This window comes from Leucopleurus acutus (genome assembly GCF_964270905.1).
Source record: "Leucopleurus acutus genome assembly, chromosome: 10".
Classification (NCBI taxonomy): Eukaryota; Metazoa; Chordata; class Mammalia; order Artiodactyla; family Delphinidae; genus Leucopleurus; species Leucopleurus acutus.
In genome coordinates this window covers 77,771,684-77,788,770 of record NC_139153.1, presented here as the reverse complement: position 1 = coordinate 77,788,770, position 17,087 = coordinate 77,771,684, and positions in this window count along the sequence as shown.

Here is a 17,087-nt window from a genome sequence, read left to right as displayed (position 1 = left end):
TTGAAGAAGTGTGACATACAACAGATGGTCAAATGGATTCTATTCAGGACTCCCAGATGACTCTTGCCAGTGAGTAGGTACAGGGTGAACATTCCATGTATTTTCTTGTATCTTTTTTTTTTTCCACATAGAGGAAAATTTACAAAGAAACCAACATTTTCTAATCATGTCTTAATGTACGTACTATGTCTTCAATCCCAAAGATTATAAAACCGAAGCCAATGAAACAATAATTTATGTAAGAAATCTATATAAGAAATAAGAAAGAAATGTATGTATGTAAAGCAGTAATATGATTGTTTTTTGACTGAGCTCTCTTGATTCTAAAAATGGTCTAGTTAGTAATGTTATGTCTTTGTTTTGTCGGCTAAAAAAAAATGTACAACCTAAAAGTTGAGAATCGTGTTCTATTTGGTAGACTTTCTGAGGACATAAGCCCAGGAGACAGCCTCTCAGAGAGTTCTGAGGGACTGCTCGGAAGAGGTAAGGGAGGAACCAGGATATACAGGAGTTTTGCAACAAAGACCAAGTAGTCAGAACATCAAAAGGCTACTGTTAATTAAAGACAACCAGACATCTCAAGTTAATGAATTTGGCACTTTTCTATGTATGGAAAGATGCAAGAGTCTGGGCTGCGCACCTCAGCTATCTGGGGCCAGTAGCCCGTGGGCATCCTGCTGTTTGCATCCTGAGCTCCTTCAGGGCTCACCCTCAAGAAAGGAGGTAGTGGCTAATGGCTGCAATATCCTTTGTTTACTGATATGGCAGGCAACATGTTTCATTCACAGTTTGAATATTCTTATGCTTAACTTCCTTTGCATGTTTACTATTTGCAATAAGAGCTCAAATGCTATCTGACCAATGTCTGTTTTGTATAAAATTTCAGTGGATTAAATCTTATTATACAATAAAGCATTTGTCTTTTTTCTTTGGTGGTTAGAATTCATTTTAGTAACAAACACACACATTACACACACATACACACACATTCCTCATACTTAGTCCATACTCAGTTCAAATAAGTTGTTACTATGTATTCACTACCAAAAAAATCAAGTTAATGTGTCATGTTATAGGGTACGTTTTGAAGAACTCAGTTTTAGAAAAAGGTAACTGACATAGTCATATAAAACCATTTCTAGGGAAATAACATAAAATTTTTTTCTCTCTGTTAACGCTGAAGATTTTTCTTCTATCTCTGGAGTCCTGGTCTCTTGCCAGGATGCGCTTAAATATCAGTGAGGCCCTGACATAATTAACAGGACTTCAGTTTCTAGATGCTAGAACTGAAAAATTATAATAATTAATTAATATGTTATTACTCTGGGAAAATAGTGTAATTTATTTGTAGATCCTAAATATTTTACTAGATAAATAGGTGACTTCTTTCAAACCTGCATCAGTTTCTCTTTCAAATGGGCTTTTTGAAAAAGCTCACCTATAAAATCCACTGTCCCCACTCTTGATGATCATCACAAAGAATCAGTTTCGACACCAGGATGTCCCAAGTCCTCCTCGTTCCTCTGATCATAAGGCGACATTAAGAGGGTCTCCAGAGAGTTCATTTGGATATGCAGGTCAATAGGTTTCAAAAAAAACACATTTATTCTAGGGCTTCCCCGGTGGAGCAGTGGTTGAGAGTCCTCCTGCCGATGCAGGGGACACGGGTTCGTGCCCCGGTCCGGGAAGATCCCACATGCCGCGGAGCGGCTGGGCCCGTGAGCCATGGCCGCTGAGCCTGTGCGTCTGGAGCCTGTGCTCCGCAACGGGAGAGGCCACAACAGTGAGAGACCCATGTACCGCAAAAAAAAAAAAACAAAAAAAAAACATTTATTCTAAAGTGGCTACTTGAATGCCCGACTGGGCAGCATGTATACTAAAATTGGAATGATATAGTGAAGAGTAGCAATGGCCCCTGCACAAGGATGACACTCAAATTCATGAAGCATTCCCTATTTTAAAGGGGGGGGGTACTTCCCTGGTGGTCCAATGGCTACGACTCTGTGCTCCCAAAGCAGGGGGTCGTGTTTGATCTCTGGTCAGGGAACTAGATCCCACATGCCTCAACTAAAGATCCTGCATGCCGCAATGAAGATCCCACGTGCTACAACTAAGACCTGGTAGAGCCGAAATACAAAAAAAAAAAAAAAAAAAGATGCATGGAACTTCCCAGGCGGTCCTGTGGTTTAGACACCGTGCTCCCAATGCTTCAGGGGGCACGGGTTCAATCCCTGGCTGGGGAACTAAGATCCCACAAGCCCTGTGGCGTGGCCAAAAAAAAAAAAAAAAATTTCCTTAAAAAAAAAAGATACAAGGCTTCCCTGGTGGCGCAGTGGTTGGGAGTCCACCTGCCGATACAGGGGACACGGGTTCGTGCCCCGGTCCGGGAAGATCCCACATGCCACGGAGCGGCTGGGCCGTGAGCCATGGCCGCTGAGCCTGCGTGCCTGGAGCCTGTGCTCTGCAACAGGAGAGGCCACAACAGTGAGAGGCCCGCGTACCGCAAAAACAAACAAACAAACACACAAAATAAAACAGAAAAGCTGTTATGCCTGCCGTTCCAGTTTATAATAGCAAAAGGATACAGATTAAAATCAGGTGAAAGAAGCAGCACATAAGACAGGGTCTAAGAAAGTTCCAGACACAGTCTTCCAGTGGTCCGCTCCCAGTGGAGTCAAGCGGACTGGGCTTACTAGCAGCAATGATGTGTGGCAATGTGCATGAAGTACTGGCAACCAGAAAGATCACCCAGCCTTGGCTTCCAGGGTTTTTATTTGGGCTTTGTCACATACACTTGGTCAGTCACCCACATGGCTGACCTTAGTGTTTACCCTCCAGAGACTTAGCTATTACCACACAGCCAAAGACCACACCATAAACCATATTAGCAGAGACCATCCAGGTGGCCCAAGGTTCCCAGGTAAACAAATACGCTTTATCAAGCAGGACATTCCAAGGTTCAGGGGTTACCTCCCAGAAGCTCAGAGCAAAGCCCAGACCTCAAACAATTACATGTTATCAGTTTACTTAATACTTATTTGAATGATGCATTTTTAGTAACTTGCTTGTATAGAACCTTTCAAAAACATCCAACTCAATGCTCACTTGTTTTGTAAGTGCAATGAATGAAAGTGGTCATTTCTAGATTGGCTATATTAGAAAGACTATAAAGACAAGTTGCTAAAACAACAACAACAAAAAGAAACAAAGAAATTGCTCTTGCATCAGACAAGAGCAACATATAAAATAAAATAAACAAGACAACAATCAAGACTGGGAAGTAAACACAAAAATCTAGAAAGATTCTTCATTCAGATTGCTTGTCTAGTTTCTTTCTGTTATTTAAAGAATCTGAAGCTGAATATCTTAGACAATGCACTTTTTGTGTAATTTATGCCAGGAAGAAGATAGGAAAGTTCAATCAGCAGACCCAAGGGTGCGCCCTTGACCTTACCACAGAAAGTTGGTGAATGAATGCATGTGTGTGGATCTTTATTCTCTAATTCTTTTTTTCAGTTTTTAGCATTTTTTTTCAATAATATGTCAAACGTTAGATAATAGGGATTTGACAATGTTGAATTTTACCTAAGCCCTGTGCTTCTGTTAACAGGGAAGTTTAAAGGAACCTCACAGTTTACTGAAGAAAAAAGAAAAAAAAAAGCCTTTCCCCATATGATTAGCTAAGACTCACAAAACCCCTTGTTTACCTGTGACAAGGCCAGGCACAAATTCCTATGCTTTGCCTCATAACTTATTTCCTGAACTACTCATTTCACTGACCAATCAGAACAAAACACTTGTTAGACAAGTGTTAAGCTTCTCGCCTTCCTCCAGAGCCCTGAACTTTGGCCAACACCCAGCATGAGCCAGCAGACAACCCTGCTCAGAATAGGATGGCTTGGGGTGGGAGGTATGAAAATTCTCTGACACTATCCCACCTGTCACCCCACTTCCATGCACCCTGTCCTTCCTGGCCTTGTTCACTCCTCTCTGTACTCCTAAGATGCTTGCAGACTTCATTATGATTGCAGCATTCACCCTACTACAATAGTCCCTTTCCCTGCCTTGCAATAATCCTTTTGAACTAAGTCTCTGCTTTCTCAGTTGGTTTTTTATTTGACAGATGTGACTAAATGTTGGGGCTATACAGATTATAGGTTACATTTATGTAAGGGAAACTCGGCTAAAATTCATACTGAGGCAAGAAAAATAGGGTAAAGTTCAGGAGTGAATATGAAAATGAAGTTAGGGACCCACTCATTTGTTTTAAAGATTCTCAGGGGATTTTTACCTGAATATGTATATAAATATATTTTTTTGTCATGTGAATATTCTTAAATCTGAAAATGCTATATGCATATATTTTATATATATAGTATGTCTATCTATGAACCTAAAATATTTTTTGTTTCTTTCCTTCTGTCTGTTCTTTATTTCTTTCTAATTTTCTTCCTTATTTCTCTTCCTTTTCCTCTTTTATAGACTAGAAGGCCTCTCTCCCCTCTACTGCTTTTTTTGAGTCACTACCCAATTGGCAGCCAAATGCTGCCCTTCCTTGCCCCCCCTCATGCTTTCCATGCCCTTTTAATCTCAGGCTTGGGCACAGGGCACAAAGCCCCTCTCCCTGAGGTCCACCCCTAAAACGTAGCCCAGCTCTGAGGCACTGAATGCTTTTGGTGTGTTTACGCCTTATCCATTCCAAAATCACTTTAAGTAGTAAATAATACCATTTAGATTGATTGGACGATTTGATTAAAAATCTCAAACTCTACTCAGATGGCCTATTTCTGGAATTCTTTGTATTTCTGGTTCATGTCTTAAATCTGAGAGATTAGTTTTTAATTATTGACTAAAGAAATTGTGGTATATGTATACAATGGAATATTGTTGAGACTTAAAAAAGGAAGAAATCTTGTAATCTGCGACAGCATAGACAGAACTTGAAGGCATTATGCTAAGTGAAAATAGATAAAGACAAATAACATATTATCTCTCCTTGTGTGGAATCTAAAAATATATATACAAAAAAAAAAACTATGTTCATAGATACAGAGAACAGACTGGTGGTTGCTAGAAGCAGGGAGTAGAGAGTAGGAGAAATAGGTGAACTATTTTTTGGGTGGGATTTTTTGGTTTTGGTTTTGGTTTTGTTTTTTTCTCGGTATTTTTAGTTTAGATAAATTGAAAAGAAAAAAAGATATAAGAGTTCATCACCAGAAGGTCCATACTACAAAAAATGTTAAAGGAAGTCTTTCAGGCAGAAAGAAAATTATACCAGATGGAAACATAATACACAAAGGAATGAAGAGCACTTGAAATGGTGACTATTTGGATAAATACACAACTTTTAAAAAATTTCTTACTATTTAAGTGCTTTAAAAGGTAATTAAATGCTTAAACAACAAAATAACAATGTACTCTGGTATTTATAATATATGTAAAGTAAAATGTGTAAGAACAGTAGCATAAAAACCAGAGAAAAAGGAATGGACATATACTATTGTAAGTTTTTATACTATAAGGAGTGGTGTAATATCACTAGAAGATAGAGAATGATAAATTAAAGGTGTGTACGAAAACCCTAAAGCAACTACTAAAATAACAAAACAGTTTTATAGCTATTAAGCCAACAAAGGCGTTAAAATCAATTTATGTTAAAAAAAAAGATAATCCAAAAGAACAGAGAAAAACAGGAAAAAAAGAGCAAAAAACACGTAACATAAATAGAAAACAAATAGCTTAACAATATCACATCAAACATAAATGGGCTAAGGGCTCAAATTAAAAGACTTATCCTTATCAGATTAAATAAACAATACAAAACCCCAATATATGCTGCCTTCAAGAAATACACTTTAAATATAAAGACAAAAATAGGCTTAAAAGTAAAAGGATGAGGAAAAGATATTCCATACTAACACTAGTCACAAGAAAGCTGGGAGAGCTGTATTAATATTGGACAAAGTAGATTTAAGAAAAAAGAATATAACAGTTATAAAAAAGGTAATTTCATAATAATAAAACAATTAATCAAGAGGACATAACAGTTCTAACTATTTATGCCCCTAATAACAAAACTTCAAAATACATGAAGCAAAAATGGATAGAACTGCAAAGAGATGTAGGTAAATCCACCATTATGGTCAGAAAAATCATTACTCCTCTCTCAATAGTTAACAGATATAGACAGAAAATCCCCAGCTTTCTTCACTCAGATCTTAGGAGATAAGGTTGAGTATATCCAGCAATTTTCTTTATACAGTCAGAATCAGAGCAATCAAGAAACATTTGATTGCTGGTCAGCTATCATCATTTCCAGGTGCTATATTAATTAGAGCCAGATGTGTGAGTCAATACTGGGAAGTAGCAATATATTAAAGAAATTAATAGCCCAGGAATCAAGGAAACTTGAATTCTCTCACTTAATAAATACATGACCTTGGGCAGATTGGTTAACTTCTTAAAGCCTCATTTTTTTCATTTGTAATATTGGGATTATAACAGCATCACTAGGATCTGTTACATATTACATTACCTATTATTATAATAACAATTTGAATCAGCTACAAGTCATTTTAATCCCTGACACACTCCCATTTGGTCTGATTGGAATCTCTTTTTTGTCTCTCCCTCCGTCCTTTGTTTTAGAAAAAGAGCTTAGTTGATGGGAACACTGTTAAGTGTGGATATCACGGAAAAGATGTCACTGAAACTAACAGTCACTTTTTATGCAAAGAAATACAGCCCTTTGTTCTGTGCCTGCAGCTGCCTCTTTTAGACTTGGCTCAAGGTTTTCGTTAGTGCCTGCCAGACAGGATTATCTGGGATTGTGTTCCAGCAAGCCAAAGTCATGCCAAGCAGAGGAGTCAAGTAGTTGTATATATTTAGTATCATGGCATGAAGCCACGTGGTGTGAAGAACACACTGCAGCAGGAGCAGACCTAAGTCCTAATCGTAGCTCTAGTAGGAAGAAGCGCATGACCCTTACCAAATCTGAACTCTCTGGGTCTAAATTGCACTACCCATAAAATGACAGAATTTGATACGCATGGTCACTCAGTTTCCCCAAATTCTATGTTACTAGGAATGACTCTTTAGAAACAAAATATTCAGAAGACTTCAATCATTCATTTACTCCTGCATTTATTGACCAGTTTCAATTCAGTAAGTGCCAGGAGCTGTTCTGTTCTAGACATTGGGGATTCCATAGTTGGGGGCAGGGGGTAGGAATGGTCAGGGGAAGAGTCCTTGCTTTCAAGAATTTTTAATTCCTTGGAGAAAAGGAATGATACACTAAAAGGTAAATATATAATATAATGGCAACCAGTAAAAACTTGAGGAAATATTGTTATCAAGAAGGCAATAGGTAAAAGATTGTTCAATCCAGTCTATTACTATAGTTCCTTTTTCATAGTCATTCTAACACAAAAGGGAAAGATATTTCTTTCTTGATCAAGTCAACTAGAATGAGTTATCTCTCAGATGCATGGTTAAAAGTCAGTAGCATAAAAAGGTAGAAAATTTAGTGACAGCAAAATGAAAAGAGTCAACTCTGACAGAAGGGGATACAGACATAAACAAATGAAAATGCTTGTCAGGGAACAAAAGAGGGGAAAAAAATGAGAAACGCCAGGTATAATTCTAAGTATATTTCAGGAGCTGTGTATTTGTTCATTCTTAACTTGTCACAACAAGTCAACCATTTATGTATTATCACTATTTTCCTCAGTTTAAAATAAAGAAATGAAGGCTCAAAGAGGTTGAGTAACATGCTGAAGGTCTGTGCTAGGATCTGCACGCAGTTCTCATTAAGTTAAAAATCAGTGCTCTTGGGCTTCCCTGGTGGCGCGGTGGTTGAGAGTCCACCTGCCGATGCAGGGAACACCGGTTCGTGCCCCGGTCCGGGAAGATCCCACATGCCGCGGAGCGGTTCGGCCCGTGAGCCATGGCCGCTGAGCCTGCGCGTCCGGAGCCTGTGCTCCGCAACGGGAGAGGCCACAACAGTGAGAGGCCCGCGTACCGCAAAAAAACAAAAAAACAACTTATTCCCAGTCTTCCTAAATGAGAAACAGACTTTCCCATTTTTTAGAATTATGTATCATTATTAGCATCCGGGATGTGCTTTATCCTAAAATTCTGCACAACATTCTCATAAAATAAAATTCCACTCGATTGAGGGAAGAATGTAACACTTTGTGTTTTCAATTCACTTGAGGTTATTTGTGATGGTTGCCCAGGATAAAATTATTTCATCATTAATGATTCCTTTTCCTCCTTCAGAAGAAAGATACATCTACGGACTGTTTCAGTGATGACAATTTGGTGGCACTTGTTAGTAATCTGTTTGCAGCAGGTACAGAGACCACGGCCTCCACGCTGCGTTGGGGGATTCTGCTCATGATGCGATATCCTAAGACCCAGAGTAAGTCTTCTAAAATTCAGAGCATTGTCTGAAGGAGAGGAAGCAGAAACTCTTGGACTGGACAATGCAGAATTCTAGAGTTGCCCTGATACCTTAATTTTTACCCTTGAGGATAGTTTGTACCTTTAGTCTCCTCGTGATATAAGAAAGTAGATTTTGCCCTCTAAGCAATCTGAGATGGTCTGAAGGCATCACTACGTGCAGGTCCCCAGAGGAGCCCTAGGAATAGAGGCCTGGAGGTGGAAGCAGTCGGGGGAAAAGATGAGTCAGAACTCAGAGAGCACTTGGGCTTGACTTTCACATTTAAAGAAAATGGGGAGATACCTGCCTCCCACCGGAGACTGTAACCGTGCTCTGTTTTATCCAGAAAAGGTCCATGATGAGATCGCCAAAGTCGTGGGTGCCTCGAATGGCACACCGAACTCAAATACCTTACGAAGACGCTGTCATTCACGAAGTACAGAGATTTGCTGATATCCTGCCCGCAAGCTTACCCTGTGCAACCACCACAAATATTATATTTAAAACTTACTATATTCCAAAGGTAAGGGTTTAAGAAGAGGGGTGAGGGGGAAAGGGAAAGAACATCATGCTGCTCAAAATCACAGAGGCGCTGAGATGAACTGGGGCGAGCTAGGTAGAGCGTTTTGTTAGAAAGAGCCTTGGAGTTGTGGGGCATCTAACTGACCCTGTGCTACTGCTGTTAGGTCCTTTCGTTTCCCTGAGCCCCAGTCTTCTCTTTCATGGAATGGAAATAATCTAGCACAACTATGAGGAGAAAGTCCATGTATGATGCCCAGGCATATAAATGAATGAATGGATGAATATTATTTAACACTTAAAAGCAGTTGATTGCTTTCTGTCACTTGAAAACTATACCAATTCCTGTGATAAAACAGCTAACCACAATGATAGTATGGCAAAACTTTCTTCAAGAGGAAACTGTGATTCACCAAGCTGAAGCAGTGAACATTGCCCTCGATTTCAAGGCAAGCTTCTGCTTTTATTATTATCTCAGTGTAGTTTTAGTTTTCAGAATACTCTTTCCCATATCAAAATTAAAACTACTTTTGTTGACAGCCCTACATTGTTTCAGAGTATGTGGCAAGCTATGGAAGTGGGGTAGCTTACTTCTGAGGATTTGTTTTGATGGGCTTATTAAATTTAGTTTGTCCACCGTCACTGTCCCTGGAGATAAAAGATCAAACCTTCACGGAGCCCCCAAACCCACCAGGAAGGCTCAGAGCCACCAAATGAGGACTATTTAACTCCCATCGTATGAATTTAGCAACTGGAATTTATCAAAAGTTAAATAACATGCTGTTATCACATAGCAAATACATGACTAAGAATGTATTCCCAGTTCTGAATCCGAAGCTTGTGTTTTTTAGTAGGTACCGAATGAACATTTGGTTGAGTACATGACTACTCCACACTCAATCCTAAGCCCCACCTCCCCCTTCTCCACTTCCTATTCCTTCTAGAACACACTGCTTCACAAAAATTGCCAACCAAGGTCACCATACATCTTAAAGAGCCACTTTTTTAGGAAGAAGTTTCATCTCTGTCACTAATAACACTTTTATCTCTAGGGCACTGAGGTCATCCCTGACCTCTGTGCTTTGGGATCAAACACAGTAGGGAAAACCAGACACATTTAACCCTGAGCATTTCATTTCCTTAACTCTACCGGGAAGCTTATCAAGAAGGAAGCTTTCATGCCCTTTTCAGCAGGTAAGGCATCTTACTTGAGAAAGGTGATTTGAAAAATCTGGAGAGATTTGGCTTTGTCTTAGGCCAGTGCTAAGGTTTTATATCTTTCCATGTGGCACTCAACTTCAGAAATATGTAAGAGTCCTCCCCCGGCTTTCAATTGGCTGTAGAACATTAAGCATTGGAAGGACATTTTCTTAGGGAGTCCTTGAAGATTCCTTGTGGGTGAGGCTAGGGCAGAGCCTCAGGAATTTGAAGAGAGAGTCAAGCAGGGCAACGATGGGCAAACCCACTTCATTCCAACCAGAGCAGCTTTGTTTTAATTGTGTAAATACCAGTGTTTCTCTTAGGATTTCTTGAAGAAAGCAAAGCGGGGAAAAGAAAAGAGCTTTACATTAAATTTGAAATCCATGAACTAAATGAACTTACTCTATAATTGTCTGGATTTCTAAGAATCTGAAATGAGTTCTCCATTTCCAGAAAAGAATCTTAGCAAAACTTCACCATAAGCAGTTTGTCATCTTTGCACTTGTACAAACAATGGCTTAGCATCACTCCAGATTCCCATTCAGTGATGGGTAAACAGCAGTCACCCAAAAAATAGGCTTTCTTTACCTACTGATAACTAAGGGATGCAGAGAGATACAAAGCACAATCCATTCTCCTAGTTTTTACACACAGACACACGTAGGCACAGGATAATATACAAGAAAATGTTGCACATATTCATGACTCCTGCTTTCAAATGAGAAACATAATATCACATCTGGAACAAGAGGTAAAGTAAATAAAAAGTAACATACATGTATTCGCAGTGTTTCGAGCTCAATTTCTCTCAACACTTCCTTGCATTATAGTTTTGGGGGAAAAAAAGCCACAGAAACATAAACAATGATCTCTGGAGGATACGCCAGCTACATCTAACTCCAAACCTTCATTTTACAAGTGGAGAGATACATACTGATTTCCAGAGTCCTTTATCAGCTCTTGGACTTACTACTGTTCATCTTTAAAGAAATTATGTTCTCTATGACACCCTGTGAACAATAATTAATTTGACTTTTGCTCTTGAGCTCTGACTGACACTGTGTTCAGGGCTTCTGTGGTTTCTCACGCACCTGGACCTGGAGCTTCTTTGGACTACAAGGCAGCAGCAGATAGATTTTTGCAGGGTGGCCCCATCCTTAAAGGATTTTGCCCAGCTTACCTCAGGAATTCTAAACATCTCTAGATATATATATATATATTTTCTACTTAGGAAATCTAGGAGTAGTAATACTATTTTTTATCATACACAAACAGAAATATTACTAAAATATAATCCCAAGTGTCACAATAAGAAAAACTATTATAAAATCAATTTTATGCCTGAACTGTGAGAGCTAAATCTCTCCAAACCCTCATGTTTCTCTAGTTGTGTTTGAAGGCACTCTTTTCCCCAGTTCTATCCATATCACTTATTACTTACTGCATTAAGATAGAGATTTTACTTTCTCTTATATAGGGATTAACAGAAACAGCTTTGATTCGAAATCAGGAAATCTGAGTTTGAATTCCAACCCTTTCAGTCCCCCATTTTTATGACTTTATGACTACATGTTGGCAGTGGCATACTTAGTGAATGTGACACCAGTAGCAGATAATTTTTAACACCAATATGAGAAAATAATATTCAATAATAATCATAAACTAAAACAATAACTTTGATCCTTCTGTGAGTCTGATATAATAATTATGTATGTAAACTACTGTCAAGTAACTAATAAACTTTAATAAAACTGAAATGTCTGCAAAAGAAACCGAACTACTAAATTATACAATTCATGGGATATTTTATTTTCTTGATTCATTCTTTAGTTTTAAAATGATGAATAATAAATTTCATGTTAATTCTCCAAATCTAATAAAACTGTTCATGTGTGAACTAAATTTGCACTTATTGAACAAAAAATATTACATTTCGCTGTTTCCCTATTTAAAATTTTATACATGTCACATATAATGTCAGAATTGAACTAACTCTAGCTCTTTTTCTAAATCACTACAACCACTGGGTTACAGTTTATATTGAATCTACTCTTTTTTTTTAAAAGAGTTTTTTTTAAAAAAATTAATTAATTAATTTGGTTGCACTGGGTCTTAGTTGCGGCAGATGGGCTCCTTAGTTGTGGCATGCAAACTCTTAGTTGCTGCATGCAAACTCTTAGTTGCAGCATGCATGTGGGATCTAGTTCCCTGACCAGGGATTGAACCCAGGCCCCCTGCATGGGAGCATGGAGTCTTAACCACTGTGCCACCAAGGAAGTCCCTGAATCTACTCTTAAAATGAAGGAATATATAGGGGTCGGAGACACAAAGTGCATTCCAAGTGAGTAAGAAAGATTCTGAACTCTTAGGAATTTACTCTCTAAATGAATGCATATAACTGATTCTGTGTGTGTGTGTGTGTGTGTGTGTGAGAGAGAGAGAGAGAGAGAGAGAGAGAGAGAGAGAGAGAGATTGACTTGGGGGGCAACACTGAGAGTTCTTTATATTATCTTCCACATAGAAAAAAAATAATAAAGGACAATGAAAATGTGCTCATTGGAGGCTTACCTCTGTATTATTAAAGTTCAAACAGTAATCACAGGAATTTTTTAGAATTTAGATCAACAATAGATTTTTTTCAGAGACAAGTATTTTATTACTAAGTCCGTGGTGATGACAAAAAGCAGACAGGCTTTTAGTCCAGCATTATCATTTTTTTTTTTAATCTCTGAAGATGTTGTACTGCTTATTTTTCACTCTTGGGGCAAACCTTGCCCATTGCCTAAATATAACCCTGCCACTGAATATAGGTCACAGAACCTCCTTTCTTCTACTCCCGTATTTTGATTTAGTATTATTTCAATTGTAAGTTTGCACATTTTCCCATCCAGTTATGTTGGGATGGAAAGACTGTAAACCCTGAACCTATAACCTCAGAAATCTGGGTCAATATTGAGGCTGGCTTGGGAAGTCCATAGGCTTGCACAGGGCTTCTCTCTGAAACATGGACATCAGTGGTCAGAGAATGCTTACACAAGGTGACTGTGTTCACAAGCCCTCCCCTTCAAGTTCTTTTGATTTGGTAAAGATTACCTGGTGCCCCGTATACCTCCCTGTCCCTCTCCCAGGTAAGTTGAATTCCGGTTATTCAATTGTACCGGCTTTTCCATGGACCTAGCAGGCTTTCAAATTAAGCTCAAAGTCACAAGAGTTTTTAGAAGTAAGACATGTGCCTAAGGATGATCCAACAGGCACACAAATCAGCTTTAACACTCATGGTTCCAAGCCTGGAGCAGGTTGTCCAACAAACCAGCCTTAAGATTAGGCTTGTGCACTAACCAACCTCAGTGATCACTGGGTAATACCTAGGTGAACCCTGACTTTTCTCTCAGTAAGGTAGTACTAGTCTATTACATAGCATTTTGGGTGCCAACAGTCAGGGCTGAACTATGCCAAAGCATATTTCACCCCATGAAGAAACTACTTGCAGTGCTGCATTCTGGATGTTTTTAAGAAATAATTATAACATGATTTTCTCCAAAAAAGAATTCTGTGACTGGACCTTCCAGAATTCTGTGACTGGGTCTTCTAGTTTCTAACAGAAAAACAGTCTTAGTAAAAGCCACTGGTTTGGGTTTGATATGGTTTCTTGTGTTGTATGCCTTTTGCTCTTAAAAACAAACAAACAAACAAAACAAAAGCTGGTTAGGATAAAAATTAAAATCGACAATAACAACAATAGTAACAATAATAATAATTTTGAGTATTTATTGTATACCAGGCACTGTTCTAAGTAGTTTAAACTTACTCCTAGAAAAAAATCCTGAGGCTGATACTATTTACCAGGTGGTAGAACTTGAATCTACAACCTGTGGAGCAACTAGCCTGGGAAGGCAAACCACAGCCTCTGCTGCAATCAGGCCAGAAAGACCAGGACTTACTTGGTCAATAACTGCGTCCCTATTTTTCTCTTTTCTTTTTTTTTTTGCACCCTTCCAACTCAGGACCTACCAGAGAGAGCCCTAAACCATTATATAAGAAGCCCCTTTTGATAGCCCACCTCTAGCTTTCCCATGCTAGTAGCTTCCAATCAGAGCATACATGAAACCCCTCCTTTCTTCACTGTTGTCAAACAAAAATTGTACTAGACCGAGTTAAAGAAGCAAGGAAGACTTTATTCAAGTCTATTGCAATAGGGGAGAGAGACTGAACTCAACTCCTTTGAAACAAAAGGTGGGACAGCTTTTAAGCACTGGGGTGAGCTAGTGGAGAAGTACTAGAGGGGGAGGTTGGTCAAAGCCATTAAGCCATCCATGTTCGCTAACTAAGGCTTATGAAGTCGGGCTCTGACCCCCCCTTGCAGAGACTGGGAGTCAGGGGCCCCCATCTTTCTAGATTACATTTCAAAGGGATGGCTTCCAGATCCTTGAGAAAGAAGGTCCTGTTCCTGGGTTGTAAAACTGGCAAGACGTTGGGAGATTTATATCTCAAAGGGGCAGAGAAAGAAATTTACAACTGCAAGTTTTCTCAAGTAATGCTCTAAAGAGCTCAGCAGCTATAGTCAGGAAGAAACCTAAGGTTTAGTTGAGCTGAGAATAAAGTTAAGATCATCTTGGTCACTGTAAAACTTTCCCACTGCCCCGCCTGCCTTTGCTCCCTGGCCCAGTGCAAGTGATGCTGGCTGACTCCCTTTCTATAACCAAGCTCTGAATAAACAGCCTCTGTTTGTCCTACTTTTGTGAAGACTGCAGCCTCCTAAAAGTAGTCATTCTATCTTACACTTAGAAATCTGAGTTTGAATTTAAATTTATTCCTTGCTTTAAAGCTAACCAAGTCTTATGTTTTGTTAACTATTAGCTACATTGTGCCTAATAAATGATTATAATTCCTTATTCTTTCCAAAGTAAATTGGACTGTTTCTTATCTTCATCTACAGAAGAAAAGTTACAAAGATTTGCCCTCCCTAATGCAAGGGCAAAATACTGACCAGGGTTATAAGAATGTCAGGGTGCTCAAGAGTCACAGCCTGCTTTCTTATCTGAATCAGTTGATTCAAATTCAGGCTCTACCTCTCTCCCCACCCCTGGCAATTCATTACAAGTGGCTGGCGAGTCTTGACTCAGCCTGCAAGTGTTGTAATGGGGCTTTCTTTAATGACTTCCTGCCCTCTTCCCTTAAGGGGATTTTTAAGTAAGTATTGTTTCACATTCTTAGACAATAAAAGAACCACATTTCTGAAATAGTTTGAACTCCAATAACCAATCAATCTTTCAGTAGGAAAACTTTAGAATAATAAGGCTCTTTAAAAAAACACTGCGAAGCTTTTTAGAGATCTCTTTGCCAATTCACAAATCAATATATGTTTCACTCTTTTGTAATCTCTAAATGTTTTCATAATTCTACAAAGTGTTATTACCATGGCATTGTTTTCCATATAGAAAAAGAAAAACCTTTACGTTTCCGTAAGTGACAAAGTGGGATACAGAACTAAATATAGCATATATGTCAAGGCTTCTCAAACTTTAATGTGAATCACCCAGGGATCTGGTCAAAATGTGAATTCCGATTCAACAGATTTAGAGTGGGGCTTGGAATTTAAGAAACTGCATTTCTTAAAAAAACATTCTTGGAATGCCCAAGCTTCTGGTTCACAGACTCCACCTTGGATAGCGTCAGTATACGTTAGTTTACATAAAGACAATACTCAGATTTTATATACAGTTTATGATCAGAAAAGTGTATGTATATACACATTAAAACATCAAATAAATAAAACCAGACTGGAAACATACCAATTACTAAAAGAGATTTGGGGTCATGGTTGAGTTTTTGTTTTCTTTTATTCCATTTTTCTTTTTCCTCACAAAATAACATTTCCTCAAATTTTTTTGCAATGAATATAACTTTTTCTGTTAACAGAAAGCCTTTTCTCTTTCTCCTTTATTCTTTCTGTCTTGTTTTTAAGCAGAAAGGCACATCAAGTGCTGGTTATAACCAACAAGAATAAGATCAGTGAGTCAAATGTAATGACTCTCAAAGGTGATGGAGGCTGTGGACAAAGGTTAAGAGAGGTTGACACTTGCTTGATCCATGGCAGTTATGTGACTATGTGTCTTACGGTCACTTGAGTGGTCAGCTGGCTTCCACAGTCCTTGCTGTGACTCATCCACATAAGACAATTGTAGATGTTCACACTTTTGGTGAGGTGGAGGTAAGACCACAGAGCCAAGACCCAGTCATTCTCAGAGGCTTCTTGGTATTGAGGATGCCCAGGCTTCCCTTCAGATTCACTCCCAGGACACTGTTTGGTTTCTTTTTGTTTTTTTAAATATATTTATTTATTTATTTAGGCTGCATTGGGTCTTCATTGCTGTGCGTGGGCTTTGTCTAGTTGCAGTGAGCGGGGGCTACCCTTCAGTGCAGTGTGCAGGCTTCTCATTGTGGTGACTTCTCTTGTGGAGGAGCATGGGGTCTAGGCTCGCAGGCTTCAGTAGTTGTGGCACACGGGCTCAGTAGTTGTGGCTCGCGGGCTCTACAGCACAGGCTCAGTAGCTGTGCCACATGGGCTTAGTTGCTCCGCAGCATGTGGGATCTTCCCGGACCAGGGCTCAAACCCAAGTCCCCTGCATTGGCAGGCGGATTCTTAACCACTGCACCACCAGGGAAGCCCCCAGGGCACTGTTAATTGGGAAAAGATTCCTCAGCTTCCTCCCATAGCAGGGTTCTGCTTGGATTGGGAAAATCTGTGAAGCAAATTCAGTAGGCTTCAACTTATTACTTTTTGAATCAGGGAGACATCTGTTTATAGAAGACGTATAAGCACATTATAGGCAGTTAGCAGGGGGGTTAAGTGCTTTAAAAATAATTTTTACTTAAAGGAAAGAAAATTAATCCAAACGTATTTGGATTAAAGGAGTCCAGTTGA